General features: G+C 27.0%; 1 protein-coding gene across 2 annotated transcripts in view; it reads left to right on the forward strand.

Moving 5' to 3' along the window:
- The first annotated feature begins 12,980 nt into the window (after positions 1-12,980).
- LOC107446025 (uncharacterized protein CG43867) overlaps positions 12,981-20,816 on the forward strand; it is a 229,731-nt gene continuing 221,895 nt past the window's right edge. Inside the window, exon 1 of one of the 2 annotated variants that reach the window (XM_071188138.2) lies at positions 12,981-13,881. The gene's annotated coding sequence lies outside the window, so the exon portion shown is untranslated. The remainder of the gene's footprint in view (positions 13,882-20,816) is intronic. The other variant, XM_071188136.2, reaches the window with a different exon arrangement.

Below are 20,816 nucleotides of genomic sequence, written 5' to 3' on the forward strand. Positions count from 1 at the left end.
ATTTTCAACCAAAATCTGCTGTGCTGGAAAGGATTACCAATTGAATAATCATTGTCCATTCTTAGAGTGTTAGATTTAAAAATATTTTGATATTGAGATGTTGTACAATTTGTATACAGCATTTTTTTTTAAAAAAAGAAGAAGAAAGAATTATTTTTCAATAATTTTTCCAAAGAATAATTGTTCTACATAGCATAGTTCTTTTTATTGGTTATTTTATAAATATGCAGACTAATTTTTGGTCAATGTTGAATGCTTCATCTTTTTGCTGTTTAATTATCTCTATTGTATATCATATCTTCTGTTATCCCTTCTATGGACTAACATGAAATAAAAGTTACGCTTTGATAATTCAAAACTATAAGAAGTAATGAAAAAGTTGTTTACTTGTAGCACTTATCTACAAAATTCAAGACATAATTTCTGCTTGCCATCGTAATCTGTAAACAGTTTAAATACTGGTACATTGCATTGGGATTTCTTTAACTAGAGTGTTTGTTACAAAAAAAGTGCCTGCTTATAGTTAAAACAAAAATATATTACCATCTCTTTCATAAAGCAGCTGCTAAGAAATTACTTCAGTCCATAAAGAATTACAATCCTTTGTTATTAAAAGCTTATTTATTAAAAATAATTTGTTTACACATTTTAATTTAGCCATCAAATTATAGGACTTTGTTCTCTCTATCTCTTAAAATTGATTAATTGATATATAATTTAATAGTTCATATTTATTTGATGGTTGCTCAATATTCTTTTTAAATTTGTTTTTTGACTTTGCACTTATTAGATAATTAGGAAACCCTTCAAGATCTGTAGAAGTTTTTTTTTTTTTTGAAGATTTTCTTATTATTATTTGAAGATTATTAGAATATTTTGCTGGTTTCTGTAATGTGTTAATTTACAAGTTCTTTTTACTTCTTTAATTATAATAATTGCAACTTTTTATATTAGAAGTTGAGAAGTTTTCTATCTTATTTCCCTTATCAATGCAAATTATGATAATTCTGCCTTTATGGTGATTCCTAATTAAACGTTATTATCAAAGTCATTGTATATATTTCATTTTTTAATGCTTCTTGTTGTTCATAATTTAAAATTAACATACATTCTTAAAATGCTCTTGTTTTTTTCATCAGTGATTTTTGTTACTGTTTGAGTTGTTGTTTTTCTTTTCAAAAAAAGTTTAATTAAGTACATTAGAAATAATTTGCATAAATATTTTGTTTTGAAATAAAAATGCTTAAAGAAATTTCACTGCTTTCTCTGTAATTAATTATGAACATTATTGTTTTGTACATTTCCTCAAAATTGATTTCATCTAATAAAATTGATATTTTTTGTTCACAAAAAAGTTAGAAATAGGGTAATTTCTGATTGCACAATAATACTTAAAAGCGCTTATTTTTAACATCCCTTTTATGAAAAAAATTGAAAGGATTTATTCAAAATGTAATATTTATAGTCAGAATTTTGTTTGTCTTTGAAATATACAAATAACACAACTTTCTTTGTGTATTTTGGACAAAAATAAATTACAACATTTGAGTATATTAGAATAGTAATCTTAGTATAGTAGAATTGCTTATTATAAGAATCTAAAGAAATGATAATGCATAGCCAAAAGAAGAAATGTCACTTAAATTAAATCTACTATCGAGCCAAATCGAAATCAGATATAAAATTTTACATTTCTTTGAATAATTCAACCATTGGTAGCATTCCATACTAAATGCTATATGTTACTGAGTATAACTTTACTATTGCTAACTTTGGTTAGAGTCAGTTTCAAAGTGCATGACAACATCTAAAAGATTGTCTCTTATAGATAACATATTTATAAATTTTTACAACATAGCACACTTTAGAAATGTGTGAAATTAATTTCTATGGTAGACAGTATTACAGGCCTCACAGTTATCCTGTATTTCCTTTTTTTTCTTCTATTTTTTAAAAAAATTCCATAAATACCACACTTCAAAATGAATTCACCAATTCCTCTAATCAAGAAGTAAATTATGATCTAGAGAAAAAAAAATAAAACATCGCTGTTTTTCCTGGTGCAAAACCCCACTCACTAGTCATGAAAATCCTCTGCTTTTCCGCTTTTTTAACAATTGTTGCCAGACCTCCAATTTTTGTATGATATTTATCCGATTTTCGCCGTTCTTTGGTTAAAAAAATTTTGATATCGCGGATGTAAAATCTAATGTTTTGCGGTTACGACAGCATTTTACTACTAAAAAATCGTATATATTTTTCTTGTGTCACGTAAAGTAAAAAGATAAAACTACCGCCAAAGAATCTGAATCTTAGTTTCAAAATACGAATAACTCTCGCATTTGAAATGGAATGCATCACAACAATAGCGAGCCATAGAGTGATTATTTAATTGCTATAATTCTAAATTTGTGAATCGAAATAGTATTATATCAAAAAAGAAGCCAAATTTTATAAACCATGTGGAAATCCGTAGCAATACTAATTAAAAATTTGTTCGATGAAAGTGGATTTACAACCCTAGTAGCACACAATATCGATCGATTTCGCAAAATCGCCGGTTACTATATCGAACATGATTGTTCCGAAACATTGATCTATGTAAAAATGTCACACTTTTACTCATATTGTATATCGCAAAAATGATATCGGTCGATGATTCAATAATGACGTAGAGTAGTTATATATATAAGTCAAACTCGCGGCCGGCGGGCCGCATGCGCCCCAATTTGAACATTTTTGTGGCTCAGTCAATATATCCGAGGCAAAGTAAAAATAAATTAGAAATGTGAATTAGAAAGGAAACTAGCATATAAAATTATAATATACTTTATTTATAAACTATACGGATCATTTTAAATTGTACGCGCGAAAATGTAAAATTCTAATTGGCTTGCGGCACCTGTAGATACTGTATAATGCCGATGAATGTTTTCCATAATATTAATCAGTAAAAAGAAACAATTGTTTTTATATTCATATATACGTCAGATCAGCGATTGATATTTTTGCAACGTTATTCACAACAACAAAAATTCTTGGCAGAGACGTAGAATGTAGTTTGATAACCTTTTGATACTGTTCAGCATTTTCAAAAATTTAATTTGCTGCTTTATAATTTAAATTCAAATTTAATTCGATGAATATAGGTTTTGTACTATAAAATTAACTGAACCTATTGCGCAAATATAAGTTATATATTTTATTTTGAACAGTAACAATTAAATTTTCAAGTATAGTTTAATGTGGAATAAAACACCTACATTTAATAAACTAAAACTGCAAATGCTTTTGAACACAGTTTAATGAAATATTAAAAATACTGTCATCTCTATATCATTTGTTTTTCTTGTTAATGAGATCTGAAAAAAGCGAAGTCAGATTTTCTGAAAAGACATTTTATCTGTCTACACAATTTTAAAACACTAGAAATATTCGCGTAATTATTGAAATCATAACTATTTCGCCCAAGGAATGACTTTTTATTTCAAATTGTAAATATCACAAGATATGAATAAAATGTTTAACTCAGATTTAACTAGAAATTTACCTTAACATTTGTAAAATTTCAAAATGTTTATTAACAATTTAATAAACCTTAAGTTTAAAAATTATAGGACATATTATGAGACAAACCTATTTTACATTTGTATAGATTCAAGCTAAATAAAAGCAGAAAAAAAAAACACTGAAATGCAATATTTCAAAAAGTCATAAATTATTAGATGTATTTTTTTATTTTCATATGGGATTTTAAAAAATTAATAAAAAAACTTTTTTTATTTTCAAGAGTTACATTCAGATCATAACTATCATCAAGAAAATACTTTATTTACAATACTAAAAATTATTTATTCAAAACATTAAAGACAATTCTTAGACTATCAAGACTTCAAGAACTGTAAAAGTAGAAAAGAGTTCATAGATCAATATATTGAATGCATTAATAATAGAGTATCAGCATTCATATCCCTGGGTGCCTACCCCCTACCCCCAAAAAGAAATCAAAATTATTTGATCTTAGTTTTTTTTTAAAAGATGCCTTAAAAACTAAGTTTAAAGAGTATACATATAGTTAGCTCTTATGATTAAAAAGTTAGATATTAATTTAACAATACATTTGAAACTATATTGCTGCATCAAGCATTTTTGAAAACAGAATCTTTTTTTTGTAGCAAAACTATATAAATTCAGTTTTTTAAAAAAATATCTTTGTTAAACATTATTTTAATAATACAAATATTACTTTTGTAATGTTAAAATTTTATAAAGCGCGCGTTTAAAAATCAGGAATTTATAGGAGTTATATTACCATGTTTTTGTGAAGAAACGATTTTCTATAATTAGTTTTAAACGATATCATCATACTTATTTCAGTTAGTAATTCGTGTATAACAAATTATTTTGCCATATAAAAAAGAAAAAAAGGTTTAAATAGAATTAAACTATTAAATTACGTACTCATGATTACATATCACACATTGCATTACTTAAAGCATTTCGAAATAAATATTTATAAAACGGATTTATATTTATATGCCAAATCCTAAAATTAGTTGCTTATGAAATAAAAATAAATCGAAAACTTTTCAATTCCGAATTATTATTCACAAAATTGCTGAAATTTCATAAACAAACTAATATTTTTAAAAGATTTAATTACAAAACTTTAATATTCTGAGCTAAACATTATGAAAAAAAAATTAGATTTTAAAATACATTTTGAACTTTATGTTATTTATATTAAAAAATAAATTTTCTAAGGTGTAGCATGTTGTTGCAAAAGAAAATCATTCTTTTTCAAATTTTGATACAAGTTTAGCTTTTTGCTTATGACTTGTAAAATTTTTGACTTTAGACAACTTTACTAATAATAAATCAGTGATTCCCAACCTTTTTTGGCCTGTTTCCCCCCTCTAAATGTTGACTGCTACTTATTGCCCCCTCTATCTCCCTTTATTATTATTATTTTTACTCAAAAAACTATGAGTTATCATCAATAATACTAAATTGAGAAAAAAAGTGAAAATCTATTCCCCCCCCCCCCCCCGTTTTTTTCTTTTCCTTACTGTTTTAGAAAAGAACAGATATTTCGAGGAAAATGATTAAAACAGGAATACATATTTTTTTAGTTGGAATTTGGAATAATTAGAAGCGTTGATAATTAAAATTTCAAAGCTCTATTGTTCATCATCAGTACTTCCTTGTGCTTTCAGTTAAAGCATGAATGTTCGTCAGAGGTTCGTTTTCAAACAAATGTATAGCCTATTTTTTTCTTCTGAGAAGATCTGGAAGAGATCTTTATTTCACCCAAAGTATGACGAAAAAGTTCAGAAACTTTAATTAATTTTATTTATTTTTTAATTTGTAATTCCTAATCTGAACGATTGGTTTTGTATACATTTTCAATATCGATATTCTGGCTTTTTATTATTGTTTAAATTTATTTCTTTTTAATACTCATCGCCCTATTGAAAGGAGAATCACCCCCTAGTTTTAGAAAAACTGTTATTAATGGTAAACTAATATGCAAATCTAAGTCACGAGCATAATATATATATATATATATATATATATATATATATATATATATATATATATATATATATATATATATATATATATATATATATATATATATATATATATATATATATATATATATAATTTTATCTGAAACTTAAAATTACAGTTAGGTAATTTTTAGAATGAAATTTATCCAATTAAAACTAAACATGGTAAGATTAAATAGAAAAAAAAAGAATCATTTGTGAAATGCAGGGCTGCTAACTACTACGCTTTTTGAAATATAGTTTATATAGTTGCAAACAATTAAACAACTAAAGATTTCAGATTTTTTTGGTAATTTTGCTGACATTTTAAAAGTTTCACCATGAAAGAGCTGGAACAAAGTAAATTTCAAATAAACTTTTTAGTCATTAACATGTTGTTGTTGTTGTTCATTTACGTCGCACTAGAGCTGCACAATGGGCTATTGGCGACGGTCTGGGAAACATCCCTGAGGATGATCCGAAGACATGCCATCGCAATTTTGATCCTCTGCAGAGGGGATGGCACCCCCGCTTCGGTAGCCCGACGACCTGCACGCGAAGTCGAGCACTTTACGGTAGAACAATTTAACGAGGACCCATACCGCACATCCTCGGTCCCTACGCAGGCTGATCCAAGTGGTCACCCACCCGCACATTGACCGTAGCCAGTGATGCTTGATTTCGGTGATCTGCTGGGAACCGTGTCTTAACGATCAGTCCACTGCGGGACGTCCTTAACATGTAGTGGTGGTGTGGAAAATAATTTTAAATCGAATTTACAATACAAAGAATCATATATTAAAACCTAGTCTTCGTCTGGTGACCACCTTGTGACCAGAGTCATGGAGGCTAGCAACATTACCTACCCACACCACACTGCCACAGATACACGTAATACGGTGGGTCACGTAACACATTACACACAACAGAGGAGAACACAGTGAGAGACGTCCATGCCGGAGCGGGATTCAAACCCGCTTCCATTGTCTTCCCATAAACTGGCTAGATAACCGCTCGGCTATCTGGCCCATAGTGGTCCAAACATACGATTAACTTTTTTTTTAATTTGAACAGCAGCCGACCCGATTCTTTGGGTTTACGACTACTAATGTTCAACTCCGTAGCCTTGTAATTTTGAACCCAATTTGCCTTCATGGAGTATTTTTTGATGAAGTTAACACGCATTTGCGTTACATGGAGCGGAAAACCTTCCACGGTTAGTCTGACGTCAAGGGGACACTAACCAATGATCAGTCTACCACTGAGGATATTTTTTGACAGCACTGCAAGTGGCTGGGATTCAAACCCGGTTCGCCTCATTGGAAGGCAAGCCTTTTATCCCCTTAGCTATCACGGCACTATTTATTTTAGACACGCTTTTATTAAAATTTATATGGTAACCAAAGAAATCTGAAACTTCATTTGAGAATTCTGGGTGACGCAGCTTGATTTTCTGGCCAATGAGTAGGCAACAAGGGAAACTGACTTGAACCTTTGCAATGTAATATATGTAAAATATCTATCTATCTATCTATCTATCTATCTATCTATCTCTCTCTATATATATATGGGTCATTCTCAAGAAAACTGTCATTTTTCAGTTCATGAAGTCCCAAAAAAGTAAAGTGAATAAAAAGCTCTGAAACTTTTTATATTAATAGAAATATGTAATGGCATTATAAAGAAAGTATATATCCTATAAATTATGCTTAGTATTTAAATTAATTAATTTTTGAAATAATTAATTTATAATTAATTAATTTATAATAATTAATTTAATTAATTTAATTAATTTAATTAATTTAATTAATTTAATTAATTTAATTAATTTAATTAATTAATTAATTAATTAATTTAATTAATTATTTTAATAAATTAATTTATTAATTTTTAATTAATTAATTTTTTTAAATTCATTAATAAATAAATTAATTAATTTCACTATTTAAAAAGTGAGGGAATGACACTAATAGTGAGGGAATGATATTTTATTTTAATACATGTTTTTATCTAAGTTACATCTACCTAAAGTTTGAAAATGATAGCATACTAAGTATATCTAATATTTTTTATAATTTAGTTTTATATATTTAATAGTTTTTACAGGTTTGGGAAATAAAATTGGCTGGCACTATTGAACAAAAAAAAATTTAATAATATACTCATCTTGAAACATTCCCTCACTTCAGCATCATTCCCTCACTTTATACACTAGTGAGGGAATGACAAATTTAATAAAATTTAAAAATAACAGTTAGGCCTAATTAATTTCTGAAGTCAATCACAAACAATTATATTCATACAAGAAAGCAACATATAATTAACCACTTTCTTGATAAAGTTGTATTTTATTTTACTCTAAAAAATGACATGAGGGAATGACAAATGTAAAAAATTTTACCTGGTTTCATTCAAATTTATTCCACAGCAAAGCTTCTTTAAGTTGAAAATGGAAACATACTGCAATTTTGTTCTATGATGCCAATTCAGAGCCGGATTATACCTTTCGTAGGCCCTAGGCACAGCCGTTTATGGGCCCTCCCCTCCTTCCCCCACTCCTCCCCTCTTTTCAAAATATATGCTAAAATTTTCTTCGTATGGAAACGTATTACGTATTATTCGTATGGAAACGTATTATTTTAGATGTATTAATTTCAGAAATGACTAAAAGGCGTAAAGCTTACAGTGATTTGTACGATAATTTCGGTTTTCTTGTTCACACAAATTTGTCAGAATCTGAGATTAAACTAAAAGCGCAAAATTTGGTGAAAATTTACTCATCCGATTTAGAGGAGAACTTTGTAGATGAATTTTTACTATTTTCAAATTTGTATGAACATAAATCTGCACAAGAAATGTTGAAGGCTCAAATTAAAGATAAACTTGTGAATACTTTTCCTAACGTTCACATTGCATTAAGAATATACGAGTATTTGTCGATTCTTGGATCAAATGCAGAAGGAGAAAGATCTTTCTCCAGACTAAAATTGATAAAAAATTATTTGCTTTCAACAATGAATCAAGATCGTTTGGCATCGCTCGCACTTATGTCTATTGAATCCGACATTTTGCGTAGTTTGGAATTCGACAGCATAATACAAGATTTCGCTGAATCCAAAAATCGCAAAAAAGTAATATATTAGATCATAAGATTCTGCAAAATAATTTATTACCGTAAAATATTATATTTTTATTTGTATCTTCATAATTTTGTGCAAAATACACTTGTTGTTTTTAAAGCTAAATTATTTTTGTCAACAAATTTTTTTCTCCCAAGTTTTTCGTAGGCCCCTGAATTTCGTAGGCCCTAGGAACGTGCCTAGTGTGCCTATAGGTTAATCCGGCCCTGTGCCAATAGTTAACTGCTAAAGTTTTTATTGAAATATTTTTATTCTAAGAAGATTGCAGGTGATAAGAACATTGTTGTGAGGGAATGATACGAAGCACTAGGGACAGAGTTTAAAATAGTGCTGTGTTAATATTTTTATCAGAAATTAAATTTAAAATTGATTTTCTGAATTCTATAATTCAATATTCTGAAATAAAAAAACACGAATTTGTAAAAAAAAATTTTTATTTCAGAAATAATTTTTTTTTTTTTTTAAATCAGCAGTGGGGACAAGTGAGTGAATGACATTTTGGTATATTTTAATTACCAAAAATAAATAAAAAACAAAAATTGATAATTTTATTTTTATTCTTTTGTTAGCCTGCATTCTGAAGGACACTTTCCCTGAAATTTTTTTTTTCGTAAGTTACAAAACAAACATAAAATATACTGGGGACATGAAAATGACTGTTTTTGTGAGAATGACCCATATATATATATATATATATATATATATATATATATATATATATATATATATATATATATATATATATATATATATATATATATATATATATATATATATATATATATATATATATATATATATATATATATATATATATATATATATATATATATTCCTTTTCCATAGAATACATTATTACACTATTTTTTTCCAGTTGCATCAAATCGAAGAGATAGTCCCTGCAACAATATACTCCATTTTACACGCCACAGTAGTAATAAACAGATGCAGTTCGTAAAATACCATGTTAAAGATATTTTTTCTTGATTAAATTTTTATTATTATGACCGCAAATTATAAGCTAGAGGTACGAAATTCAGTGCGAGCCGTTCGTGCGATTAATTAAATTTTCATAATAAGTTTTCAAGCAATTGGATGAATAGAACTGGTGCAAGAAAATTTTGAAAAATTGCTTTTTATTAATAATTTATATTTAACCCCTTGGGGACGGTTGATTCTGAAAAGCATTCGTACAAAATCAGAATCAAGTTGTAATTAAATAAAAAATGGTAACTTAAATGTAGTCGTTGCTAATTTGACAGACTTACTTTGCTTTTACTTTAATTATTGTTAGATTGATCATATATATAATCAATGTTAATTCAAAGTATAACTAAATAGTTTTATTTTGAACAAAGTAATGGTGAATTAAATAAATCAAACAATTATAACTCCGCCCACAAATAAACGGGTAAAGAATTACTTTGATTACCAGTTTTATCTTTTTACCCTGATTGATACAGTTTTATGGTGGCACATATTTGTGACAGTCGGCCCGAAAGGGTTAATCTGTGAAACACTCCCCTATATTAGAGACAATTTCTCTAAATATCACTGATTTAGAAACGAATTATATTTAAAGGGAAATTTTTACGTGGAAATGTTTTTAAAATTTAAGAAAAAATTTGATTTTTTTCGGAAAATTTTTGAGGCTTAATTTACTGGGCAACAATTTTCTGAATCTTTTGCTTGGTTTTTTGATTGAATTATTGAATTGATCTTATTACACATTAAAACTATAACTAATAGCGTTTTTCATCATTTGCTGTTTTTTAAAAGCACACATTCTTGCACACAATTGGTAATTTTTTTTCCCAAAAAGGGCCTAATGTACTGAAATAAAATTTGGTTGAGGGTAAAAATAAATTTACGACGTAGACGTAAAATATATTAGGGTTTTCTAAGATAATAATAATAAAATTTGTTGAAACAAATTAGAAAAATTCCGTCAGATTTAAACATAAACTTGTAAATCATTTATTTAAAAAGGATTTTTTGCACTGTTTGCCTTTATATTAGGTTTACTTTAAAAATAAATTATTATGTACAAATAAACCTAAATTGAGTTTAGAAGCTTCTTAAAGTTTGTCACGCTTGTACTTAAGCTGAGTGTACAAAAAAATGGTTCCTTTATTCAAAACGAAAAATAAATAAATAAAAAATAATAAAATAACTAAATAAATAAGTAATAAAAATAAATAAATAAATGTTGGCACATGAGTTTTATTACTCGGATTTATATTGCCGAAACAAGATAATTCGGTCCAACAAAATGCTTTACGTAATATTATAAATATTTCTTTTTGGATCCGAAATCAAAGCTTAATGTTTTTTTTTTTAAATCTACAGTGGTAGGAAACAGAGAAAAATATATACTTGGTAAAAAAAAAAAAAAATGCGTGCTACCACTTTTTTCACTAGATATTTTTCATATAGTGGCGATCGAAATGGGCTACAGGTGTCGTAGAGCAGAACTCTATACCTATGCCAAGACTTAGCCTGCTTTCACTAGTAGCGTATGGAGAGTCATAGAAGAAGGAAGTTCTTCAGTTTCTTCTGTCTTGAATTTCAAATAAATTAAAACCTTTTACATAGGTGCTAACTCTACTGGATTTTCCTGTAGACTTCTGTATTTTGCCAGTATCTCCTGGTCCACTGGTTTAATAAAAATCCTTTCGGTTTTTGTATACTTTAGAAAATTCCCTAGAATTGAGTAAGTTTTCTGAAAAATCCCTATTAAAGTAGAATTTTTGCACAGATTATTGCCTGTTTGAATATTTAAATAAGTGTTACTCATGAAAAGAAGCGAGCCTCATTTATAAAAATTAGTTAACTATCTTTGATGAATTAAAATACCTATGATTATTCAAAATTAAGAGTAAACATAATACATAATATACCAAGTTCATTTAATGGTTAATCATAACTGGAAAATATTATAGTTTCTTTTATTTTGATGACTATTAAAAAAAAATTCTCTATTAGTAAAATATTTAATACATTTTTTAACAATTACCAAGAAATTTATATTATTTCGTAAAATCTGATTTTTCCTTATTGAAGTTGGTAACTGAAAACTACATTGAACATAGTTCTAAAAGAAAGCATTGAGGAAATTAAGAAAAAAAATATTTTTGTTAATTAAATACAAAAAATATTAAGAAAAGGGAAAATGTCATAGCATATTTTCATATAGCTGAGAAGACGAGAGGGAAGGGGAAGGGTTGTGATTGAAAACAGACAATTGATAAGTAACTTAGGATCTGATGATCGGATTTTTATGTTCTAACAGATAATATTAACGATACAAAGGGCGATAACATATCATATGTTAATTATTTATTGCATACGATATTTTAGTTTACGTAATCAGTCACAGAAAACATGTTTTCTCTTTAGCATACTTTTTTTTTAAATATAAATTCTGGATTTTTAAAATAAAAGAGGTAGCCGCAATTTGGAAAATTAGGTGTCAATGGTAAAATAAAAATAATGATGTGATGAATAGCGGCGAAAGCGGCGCTCCTAAGAACTATTTTAGACAAAGATAAATTTTTTGCATAGTTATAAAACTCGTGTCGTCGTAAAAATTAACTTAAAACTTATTAACTAACTTTAAACTTTGTACGTCTTTTTTTTTTTTTTTTAATTAATATTTTTTTTCGAAATTTTATAACTCAGAAATTATTTGACAATTTCTGTACCTATTTATATTAAGTTATTTATATTAAGTTATTTTTAATAAGTAATTCGAAATAAAGGTGCTCTAACTTGAAAACTGCAGGTGCTGCTGTTTCAACAATTCTCTCTTGAAAAATAGATAATAAAATTATGTAAATAAAATAATTATTATATAAAATATATATTTATCGCAGAATCGCTGTTCAGCCTCCATTTCAATTTCGTTGCTTTGGAAAAATAAATTTTTCAAAGTAACTGACTTTTTTTTTTCTCGCAATTTTTATTTATTTTTCCCGGCTGAAAAACTGGTCACTTATAGATAAAATACTCTTTAAGTTGTGAGTGTGTGAGAATTAAAATTTATCGAAAAGTTTAGTAGTCATATGATCCGAAAATGCATACCAACATTCCTAAAATAACGTTAAGTAATTATTAATATTTTCTAAAAAAATGTATGCTTAAATTCTCGTCGTGAGTTGTTCACTCGCGGGACAGTGTATTTAGTCAGCTGTTTTTGACAGCCGATTATCCGAAGCAGATGTTCAATAAATTCCAAATCCAAAGAGAGATGGCGTCACTATCGTGTGACGCAGTAAATTTCGAACCTGTGTTGCTGTTTATCTGTCATCTGGTTATGTGAGCAACTGCTAAATCAAAGCAGTCAAATGCAGTCAGTTAACGCATTGTACGACGAAATTCGGAATTTGGCGCCACGGCTAATTGATGATATTTGTTAATGACATGTATTTTGTGGGCAAGTCAAATCTAAGAGTTTCATGTGTTTATAAATTTGGATTGTTTCTCAACATGTAAACAAACCAGAAATCCCACTCCTGCAAATGCATTCTTTTTAATACTTGGCTTGAGCGGTGGCGGCGGCTTTTATGTTTATTTTTCTAGTTCCCACGTGGTTTCTCAAGCGATGAAACAAACAAGATTTCCTGAAGAAAATAAAACTTATTGGAAAATATCTATTAAGAAAATGAATTGAATACACAATATCTTGAAATAAAACACTTTTTAAGTTGAACTTCGACCTGAACTGAAACGAGCTGTCAAAGTTTTGTTTATTGTGTACTGTGATAGGGATTTCGTGACAAATTTCACTATGTTAGAGTGTTACTGATTTTAAAAATTTTTAGATACGAGGTGAATAAGAAATAATATTTCTTTCGAACTTGTCTTGTATATTGTTTTACAATGAGTACGGATTTTCTACTCACTAGAAAACGTTTAGTAATGGAATTTTAATGTTCTCGTGACTTGAAAGTCAAATAAGAGTAATTTTTGTTTACGATCTGTTTATTTGTTCACAACTGAATAAATAAGAAATGTTGATAAATTCTTCGTTAAAGATATTCTTAACTGTTGATAGTGAACAATTTCTTTTAAATAAGCTTTGAAGAAATTCCTAAACTAGTGAAATTTACAGATTTCGAAGTTGATATATTTAACTGATTGAATTGCTTTTAATTCGTTGGAGCCAAGTTATTTCTATTTGATTATTTGTAAGTACTATAATTTATTTTTTACAATTTATTGATTTAAAGTTCTTTAATTTGAACATATTTCCATACATGTTTGAATTTTATATACAGTAATTTTAAAATAGCGTTTGTCAACAACAATTTTGTTAACATTCATGGTTGCTATTTTTAAAAATTTTTTTGGTTTTCGTAGATATTCTTAATTTTTAAGTTCAGAAAATATTTAAATAATGTTATATAACTGATTCTTTCGTTTATTTTTATTCCTATTACTCTTGAAAATTTTCCTGTTTTGTCTTTTATGAAATTTCAATGTAGTAGAACCTTGATTTAACTATGCTTGTCGGAGAGGCGTGCTAAGGGTTTTTGCGGAGATGGGCGAAACATAAGGCATTTTATCATGATTAATGAAAATCATGTTATGTTCAACAAAGTACATAATTAAACATTGGATTTTTTATTTCAATCAGATTTTTTTGAAATTGTTTTTGCATTTTTAAAGTTGTGACAAAATGCATAAATAATACTTTATATTTAACAATAATATTGCAACTAAAATTCTTAATATCACTAATAATAAAAATGTTAATATTATTATTTAAGCAATATTATTATTACAAACTAATTTTTAATATTGCAAACTAATAAATAAAGCCTGTTATTATTTTTTTTATCAAGCTAAAAACATTAATGAATTGCAAAAACAGAGAACCAACTTGTTGAATAAAAAGTAAATTAATGAAGATCAGAAGACATTTTTAAAATGAATTATTCTTGACAGAGCAAGTTTTTATTATTTATTTACTGGTAGATATTTAATAAATTTAAAAGTCACTTGTATTGAAATAATTTTGCTTAAAACTGAATGGGTATAATTGAAATATATTTATTGATAATAAAACGACAAATTATTTTACATGCAACAAGTAGCACATTAAAATAAGAAAATGATATTATAATTTAAAAGTTACATTCTTATCTACATTTAAGCTTTTAAAAAAAGCTATTTCATTTCTTAATTTATTAACTTATTTCTTAATTTTATGAATAAAAAATTTTTTATCAATGAGATTTCATATCAATAGTTTATTTTCACATCCTTAAGAATAGTATAAATAATATTTTTTAGATAAATCTGTGATTAAAAAGAGATCATGGGATTCAAATCAATGATTTTTTTAATTAAATATTTTTGAATAATTACAACCCTGCTTTTTGTTTTTCTTGACAATTTCGCAGCAGATCCACATGTGCTCACAAATCGGAAATAGTTGAAATTTTTAATACAGTTAGTTTCTATGACACAAAAGTTAAAAGTTGACAAAAAGTTCCATGTTATTTTAAAAATTATATTCCTCATATAAAGGAACATTAATTGAAATGAAATTTATATTTGGAAAAATAAATTCTAGTAACTTATATGAATTTTATATCCGAGGAATAGTAAAAATATATCAAAGCTTTAGCAAATGTAAAGAAAAACTTGTAATCAAACTATTAATTAGTTCGAAATTTTTGGCAGCCCTAAATTTTAGCATCCCTGGGCGGTCGTCCACCCTAAGCACGGCTCTGCTCATCTGGCTGGTCCTAAACGCAGTGCCTGATTATCATAAGGCCTGAGAGGCCTAGGGCTTCCACATTTGCAAGGCCTGTTATCCTTGTGGCCCCTAAATATTACAAATAGCTTACTTTGTGTTTTTCCTTAAGATAGAAGTTTTTCCTTAAGATAGTCTATTAGAATAATGAGTTAACAAAAATTGAAATAAATATCAACTGAAATTTATTAAGATATTGTAATTTACTTATGTTATAAATAATTTAAAAACACTTCATAATTATAAAACAAGTAAATTTGGTTTGGAGTAATAACCAGGGGACTCCTGTCTGTTCTGTGCCTGTAGCCTCCGCATTTCTATATCAATCTCTACCTAAATGTATCAAATAGCGGGATGTTGCCAAATTGCAATGAATATTCCTTGTAAAAAATGTAATTTAATGCTTACAAATTTAATCATATTTAGTTGAATACCTAATTACTATCTGAAACTTAAATGTAATTTATTTAGTAAAAAAATAAAAGCTTACATTATTTTAACGAAAAATAAAATCTGACACGCTTGTCTATTTACCTTTTTTTTGTTGTCTGAAATTACATGATGAGTTTTCCAGTGATTCCAAGGCATCTATTTCTCTCTTGTTCCTTGGAATAAAATTTTCAGACTCTGCAGCATAATTGCTGCTTCATTAAATGATGGTGATGGAGCTAAAGATTGTTTTATTCATCACTAATAAATACTCAGCTACTGAAATTGTGTTCTACTCTTAAGTCATCAGATTGTTATCACCTTGTGTATACTTCATAAAGTCTGTATCAGTATTCTGCCTGCAATGCTGTCAGTATTATCTGGATTGGAAACTTCTACCTTTTCTGAAATTTCCTGGAGCTTCTATATTTCAGGGAAATATTCTTAGAGGACACTCTAGATCAGGGATGGGGAAACTACGGCCCGCGGGCCAACTGTGGCCCGCCGGAAGGTTTTATCCGGCCCGCGGATGGAATTTTAACTTGCTGATCTGTGGCGAATATAAACAATATACATCCATTTTCTTGTCTACTTCGTTTAAAGTTATTTTTCTTTCTTTTTTAACTAAGTACTGCGGACCTTTTAACTTTCTCTATTTTTGTTCTACAAAATAATAAATTGATGGAGGCTAGCACAGACAGCTTCAATTGGTGAAATGAGCAGAAGTTCTTTATAGAATAGCCGTAGATTGGTGCCATCTGAAGCAATTGTTTCTGAATATGCCAAAAATTGAGTTTTACAAATCATTACCAAAAGCTAGTTTCCCAAATATTTCATGCCTAGAAAATCAGGTCTATGTTTGCTTCCTTTTATTTATGTGTGAACAAGTGTTTTCATCTACAAACCTGAGAAAAAATCATTTCAGAAGTAGTTACCTAGAAGTAGTTTACCCTCCTTGTTTCTTAAAATAAGTACATCTCACTTGGAACCTTAATATAAGGAACTTTTAAAAATGAAATCGCAATTTCATTCATATCATAAAATATTTACATTGAAAATTGCATATAGTATTTTTTTTTATTTTAGATGTTTTTATTTAGCCCACCAAAAAATTTTTTCTTCGATTTTTGGCCCTCGACCAGAAAAGTTTGCCCATCCCTGCTCTAGATACTGGGATATTTTTTATATTATTAATATAGGAAATAAAAGGGAACCAAACTGAAAAGATGTTAAAAGCATTAAATCATTTTATACGAGTGACGTTAAATAAGAGTTCTACTGTATATGAAATAAATTTATTTGTAGTCTTTTTAGAAATATTTTTTTGTTGTGATGTTGACATTAAAATTTTTTTTTATCACTAGTTATATATATATTGGCTTTTTCATAAAAAAATAGATTTGGTAAAATAATTGATTCATAAAAGTTTTAAGTTTAAGATGTTTTCATTACCTAAGTTGAACAGACATTTAAAAAAAAAATCATCAATATCTGGTGCACAATGAAGGTATAAATACATACATTAATATAAACGGCTTGAGATAATGTAATAGAAAATTATTCTAAAAAGTATTTTTGGTAAAAACACAATTTTTATTCAAACAACTAGGTTTCTGTGCAATGTGGATATCAGCAAACATGTTAAATGTCCATCTGAAAACATTAATCAAAAGTTTAATGCAAAATTGTCACCTCTAAAAAGAAAGGGTTATCTCTATACTGCCCTTAGCCTATTATGCATTTTGGAATGTCTATTTATATGAATTAAATATTTATGCTTCATAAAGATAATTCATTAAAATTTATTTCTCGATATTTTGCAAGCTATGTAAATTTGCACTGAACCCTTTTTTTAAAATTTTTTTTTAATATCAAACCTTTCAATTAACAATTAACTGATTAACTAACATTAACAATTTAACTGATCTAGCCTAATATTTTATGCATTTGATAAAGCCTGTGTTTTTTAAATATACTAGTTATTTTCATGAGGCACTTTTGGGCTAATATTTTTAAATAATTAAAAAAGTTAGGAAATTTTCTATACTGTGTTCCACTTGTTATTTTGCAATTTCTTCATCCACATTAAAACATTATTACCATAGACCAGGGTTCGTGATTTTTTTTGATTTTTTTAGAAAAAATCAAAAAAGTCAGATTTTTTTGATTTAAATCGGATTTTTTTGATTTAAATCAAATTTTTTTGATTTTTATTTAAATACACTGTAAGAACTTTGATTTATGACGAAAAAACTTTATAAATATTTAATTGAGATTAAATTAATATTAAAATTATATTATAAGAATATTTTAGAAGCTCTAACTACCTAAAACAATTTTTCATTATAGTACATAGCTTTGAATGCATAGCAACTATTTTGAAACAAATGCATGATTGAAATTTAAAGGCTAGATGAAATAGAGAATTTAAGGAATACTTTAACTATAAAACAAAGTTTCAATTACCAAATCATAATTTTAGTTTAAAATAGTGATTTCTTTTTTTTCTCTCTTGATTTTTAAAATGACTAAATAAATGTAACAGATTGTGTTCATAAATGTAGTCATTCATCAAAAAATAAATAAATATTTAATCTATATATTTTTATATTAAAATATTCGTTTTTAATCCTATATCAAAACAGATAAGTTAAGCTAAAAAAATTTTTTAAAAAATCTATGTACTCATGGAAATTTTTTTTTCACAAAATTTCTTTAAAGAAAATCTGATAATGTCAAAGATACTGTAAACATATTACGAGAAAAAAATACTTAAATATTTACTTTAATCTGTACTTTCAATCTCAAGAGTCAAGAGTTTTAAAGATGTAATTTCGATTGTGTTAGAATTTAACACATACCATGAAAGAAAAGTAGTTTCGTTAACTAAAATTAATTAATGCAGCAATTTATTTAAAATAAATTTTAAAACTAAGAAAAGAAATAATAAAAGTATCAATAATTTGAAACACTGTTTTTTAACTTCTTAAATCAATATATACATAAAAAATTTGTTGATTTAAATCAATGATTTTTTTAAAAAAATCATTTAATTTAAATCATGATTTAAATCGTGATTAAAATCAAGCTGATTTAAATCAACAAACCCTGCCATAGACGCACAGAAATTTTTCATTGGGAGGAGAGGGCATTAAACTAAAATTTAAAAATTTCACTTATGCTTGACCTTCATCAGGACACATCCTTTAGGATAAATGCCATATTTCTGAATAAGGAATAATTATCCTAAGATAAAAATTACTCTTCATATATCACCATCAGGGCCGGTTTTGAGCTCGGTGGGGCCCTAAGCTACAGAAAATGATGGGGCCCTTATAAGTTCAATTCCATTTCTATACACCCAAAGGAAACTGTCACTAATTTTTTTGTTAAGTATTAAGATTATATTATTAAAAAATTTGATAATATTACTTTATTGTTAAATATATTAATTGTGATGAGACTATTATGTAGAACCTTTCTTCGTAGAACCCTGTAGCAGGTGAGAGCCGTTATATTAATAGTACTGTTTGTAAAAATAAAAAGAACATTTCGTAAGCTGATATTATTTAATTGATGTTTATATTGAAAATATTTCTTCATTATTTTTGCTTTCTTTTTAATTATTTTAAGCAAATTTGTTAAATTTTAGTGCTGGAAAAAAAATTGTCATTAATATATGTAAATTTTTGGCTTATATTTTTAAGGATTTATTAAAGGGTCTATTAAATATCAGAGAGAATAAATGTCATACGGCATCCAGCTGTCCCGGGCATCCAGCCAAAACGAGCATTCAACATATCAATGGAACACACTAAAGCTTTAAATCAATTAGCAATTAGTTTTAGATAATTACAATTGTAGAATAATTATCTTATTATAGAATGAAATGTTTTAAAAGACAAATATCTGTTAATGTTTAACATTTAATCAACGAAAAAACAGAACCAATATTGAAATCTAACAAATTTATTATTTTTAATTTCTGATAAAGTTTGCGACAGGAAAAAAAAAAATTTAAGCCTGATAGATTTCAGAATTTTTGAAACACCTTCTAGTTATACTATTCAATCAAATAGGTTTCGATGTCTTTCATCCCGGTCTCATAAGTGATTCAGCATATTTCGATATCATTTTTGTTTCGTTCTTACTTAATATTAATTTGTTTGCGACAGTTAATTTGTACATCTCTTTTACTACATTTTCGAGGAGTTTAAAAATATGATATTGAGGATTTTAACTGAAATGAAATTTGCTTTTTTTGTATGCCTCTTTTATTGCGTCATCATCACACCCACACGCAACTGTCTACTCTAAATAATGCTATATAGAATGAGATAGCATAACAAACGTGTGTAGTTATTTAAATTCTTATTCAAAAGTATTAGTTAATTTTTTTTTTGAACTGACAGTTTCTGTCCTTTTTTAGATATTTTAAAGTGCTATTTAAAACTGCTGCATATCACATGAAAGCATTAAATATATCATTTGTACAATTTTAAAGTAAAATAAAAGGGAATTCTGATCCTTAGAAACAGATATAAAATAGTCTGATGATCGAATGATGGGGCAAAAAAAAAACTTTTTTACCTTTTAAACTAAAAAATTGTTTATTTATAAATAATTTATTAATACTCAAATTGCTTGAAAGATGATATGCTCCCTACTAATGACAACGAAGTTTTTTTGTTTTATTCAGTCATTTATTTATCAGGGTTTGTTGATTTAAATCAGCTTGATTTAAATCACGATTTAAATCATGATTTAAATCAAATGATTTTTTTTAAAAAAATCATTGATTTAAATCAAAAAATTTTTTTATCTATATATATTGATTTTAAAAGTTAAAAAACAGTGTTTTAAATTTTAGATACTTTTATTATTTTCTTTTCTTAGTATTAAAATTTAATTTAAATAAATTGCTGCATTAAT

The sequence above is a fragment of the Parasteatoda tepidariorum genome, chromosome 12, assembly GCF_982258835.1.
Source record: "Parasteatoda tepidariorum strain Cologne lab strain chromosome 12, Ptep-v5.0, whole genome shotgun sequence".
NCBI classification, from domain to species: domain Eukaryota; kingdom Metazoa; phylum Arthropoda; class Arachnida; order Araneae; family Theridiidae; genus Parasteatoda; species Parasteatoda tepidariorum.